The sequence below is a fragment of the Orycteropus afer genome, unplaced genomic scaffold (assembly GCF_000298275.1).
Source record: "Orycteropus afer afer isolate SDZICR_OR568_19922 unplaced genomic scaffold, OryAfe1.0 scaffold00739, whole genome shotgun sequence".
NCBI classification, from domain to species: domain Eukaryota; kingdom Metazoa; phylum Chordata; class Mammalia; order Tubulidentata; family Orycteropodidae; genus Orycteropus; species Orycteropus afer.
This window is the reverse complement of record NW_006922326.1, coordinates 525,607-529,345: the sequence shown is the minus strand read 5'-3', so window position 1 is coordinate 529,345 and position 3,739 is coordinate 525,607. Positions and strand designations below refer to the sequence as shown.

Here is a 3,739-nt window from a genome sequence, read left to right as displayed (position 1 = left end):
CAATTCCAGACCTGAAGGGCAGCTAGGGGCCATAGTCTCAGTGGTTACACCAGGCTCCATTGGACCAGCAAACCTGGTCCCCACCTTCTTTTTTTTTTGATTCATCATAATGGTTTTTGTAGTTCATCTGTGTTGTAGCATGTATCAATATTTCATTCAGACATTACAAAAATTCCGGATATAGAAAGTCTATGAACCGTGTAATCAGTTTCCCATAAAAGATAACCATAGAGAATAGTTTGGTAGCTATTTTCTCATTTTAAAAATCTTTTCTAGGCGTGTATTAACTGTTATCGTAGAATCTTGAAAAGTACAGCACTGGTACCACTCTTGTAATCTGTGGAATGAGCTCATATACACCCACTCTTCACTTACCAACAAGATTAGGTCCCAAAGACTAGGTTGTTATGAAAATCGGTGTTATGCAAAAATGGAGGATGACCACATCACCTCATCCCCTCACCTGTACTGTGACCATCCTGCTGGGCCCATGCTGAGGTCATCTGCCACTGCCACTTTCCCCACATCAGTTCAGGATAGCTCACCCCCTCCCTGTGCCCTCAGGGGAGGGCCACCCAATCTTTTAGAGCCAGGGTAGCCAAAGTACCTCCATCCCCAGGTTCTCTTCCGTCTCCTGCCCTCACCATATTTTCAGGATGGGTGGCCCCAGCTCATCCGCTCAATGACCCCAAAACTCCTGTCTGCAGGCGGGAGGACCTGAGTGCCATGGGGGGCGGGCACACTATTTGCTGGGTCTCCCTTCCAGCCCTTCACCTGAGCATCTCTCGGATCTCACTGGGAGGCCCTGCCCCACCTCTGCCCCCATATCCCCATGAGAATCAGTAATCCAGAGCTTCTTCCAAGGCCATAACTGCCAGGCCCAGCCTCTACCCTTGAACTTAAACTGCAGCTGTCACTGCCCACTCACCCACTGACTCCATGCTGCCCAGGTTGCCCAACCTGCCCTCACTGGTGCTCACCCAGGAAGGGGCATCGACATGTAAGGGGATGCACAGATGCCAGTCAGCGATGTGGGGTCCTTTGGGCCCCGGGCACCCAACTGCCCCATGTTGGGGCTCCTTCTGACTGTGGTGCAACCTGTCCCTGCCATTCATGGGGCCTGGGAGCTGAGCCCAGATCCCAGGGTCCTACTTCTTCCCCAGCCTGAGGGTAGCCCACCTTCAGGATACCAGCTGCCACTGCTCCAGCTTCAGCTCCCTGTGGACACCTAGGACCCTGGGCAGTGTCATGTCTCCATTGGCCCCACTCCAGGCCCCCCTCCACCCCACCTGGCAACCTAGTGGCTCAAGGAGACCGTGCCCCCTCTGCCCTCCTGCACTGTGAAATACTACTCAATACAAGCTTCCTTCCTGCATACATATGGAATCCATTGGTTTCAGGGACCCTGTCAAAGACCTAGGCATTTGTTACTGCCAGACGTGCATTGTTAATGTGCAAAATAGTCAGATAGTAGATTTTGCACTATTGTAAATGCAAGATGTCTGATAATGAGATAGTAAGGAGTAAGTGTCATAGTTTCTGTGTCCTACTCCCATCTTGTGCAGAATATGTAAAAACTAAATTTAGAGCTCATTTTTAGTAATCAGCTTGTGAGATAGTTGAACTTTTTTTTCCCCAAAACTTCTTTTCCCTCCTTTCTGCAAAGCTGTTCAGAAAAGCATTCCTGTCCTATTTAGATAGTGTTTGGAATTTATGAAGATCCTGAGGCCAGAGCATTGGAATTTTGGCTCTTAGGGAGACAGGAATGTGGAAGAGAACGAAATAAACTTTCCCCTCCCCTGTCTACAGTTAGAGCATGTGGGGCTGTCTTGCAGGCTGAAGCAAAGCTCCCTGTGGCTTGCCTACATTTCTATACTGTCCCTGTCCCCTGCACACCCACTAGCATGACCAGCCTGAAATGAATGGGAACTGTGCTCTCCTGGGCAGACCAGCAACATGAAGACACTCACTATATGGGTCCTATTCCTTTGTTTGTTTGTTCTTCTCTTTTTTTTTCTTTTCCTGGGAGGGCATGTTAATACTAAAATAATTTGAAATCTTAATTCTTTTTAAAAAACGTAAACCATGCATTCACACAAACACACACATGCATGTATACACACTTACTCAATAGCAGGGCTTTTCCTATGGGTGCTGGGTGTAAAAGGGCCTGAGATGTAGTGTCCTAGAGGTTGTTTAAGCAAGATGACTGGGATGTAGGTATATTTATGGATGCCTCAAGTGGTTTGCACCTTCCTCTAGGTAAATGGTCCCCTGTGCCTGTCAGCAGCAGGTTGAGCTCAGAAGATCCCTCCTGGTAGGCTTTCTTGAGTTCATCTGCCAGGATAGTCTGCTTTGGTTGATGAGGACAGTCATAAGTGTGGTGATGACAGGTGACTCCCAGTGAGGTTACGTGATGATCATTCAAAGGAAGTGGGCCCAGCCAGGCTACTCTAGAGTGACATGTGATGCTTGGCAACTATATAGCCTTCTGTGGCTTTCCCAGTAGTGACAGCCAGTGCTGCCCCTCTGGTAGTACTGGTAGTTATAGCCCACCAAAGTGGCTTCTTGGGAGGTTTGGACATGTAGATAGAGGTGGGAGTAGGTGATGGAGGTTCTGGGGGCCCCAGCTCATTGTGTGAACCAGCAAGAGGTGGTGGCTCAGGAGCTGCTGCTGGTCAGCTTTCCCTAGAGGAGTGAAAACTGACTCATCACAGGTTTGCTGCTGTTTATGTGAACCTTACGTGTGCAAACTGTCTAGGCTCTTAAAGCTTCAGGGGTACAAGTGGGATTCCAGGTATGTAACTTTGGACATGTTATCAGGAAGGACCAGTCCCTGGAGAAGGACATCATGCTTGGTGAAGTAGAGGGTGAGCGAGAAAGACCCTCAATGAGATGGATTGATGCAATGGCTGCAACAATGGGCTCAAACATAGCAGTGATTGTGAGGGTGGCGTAGGACCAGGCAGTGTTTCATTCTATTGTACACAGGGTCTCTGTGAATCAGAACTGACTCCACAGCACCTTACAACAACTGTTATTTTAGTGGGGTCTCAGGAAGAAGAGGAAAGTGATGCTTGTGTTTAGTATCTAAATAGGAAGGAAGCCAGTTTGCCATAAGAGAACATAAACCTTAGACACCGAAATAATATATCTTTTTCAAAACAATGTGTTTTCTGTTCTCTAGGAAATGATAGATCTCCTGAAAACATTGTACTGTACTGAGTGAATGGAGTCAGTCACAAAGGACCACATATTGTATGATTCCATTTATATGAACTGTACAGAGTAGGCAGATTTACGGAGAGAGAAAGTAGGTTAATGGTTGTCTTAGGGTCGTTATGAGTCGGAATCTACTTGATGGCAGTCGTTTGGCTTTGGTATGGCTGGGGGTGAGGTTGGGGATTGAAAGGTGCTGGCTGAGGGGTATGGGTTTCTTTTGGAGGATAATATAATCTAAAATTGATTGTGGTAATCGTTGGACAACTCTGAATATGCTAAAGCTATGGAATTGCCAGTCACTCCTCGGAAGGAAGGTTGGGCGATCTACTTCCATAGCGATACTGCATTGGAAACCCAAGGAGGGGTCGCTATGAGTCGGAGCTGACTTGACGGCACATCACAACAACAACAATGTGGAATTGCGTGTTTTAAATGAGTGATGTGTGTGGTGCGAAATACAGCTCAGTAAAGCTGTTAAAAAACGGTGATTATTTTTGTTGATTGTGATGTTGTTAGT

At 47.2% G+C, this 3,739-nt stretch overlaps 1 protein-coding gene across 1 annotated transcript in view; it reads left to right on the top strand.

Annotated features, from left to right (window-relative positions):
- The window catches only part of APOO (apolipoprotein O), a 91,225-nt gene that overhangs the window by 64,143 nt on the left and 23,343 nt on the right, over positions 1-3,739 (top strand). The gene's annotated exons all lie outside the window — the stretch shown is intronic.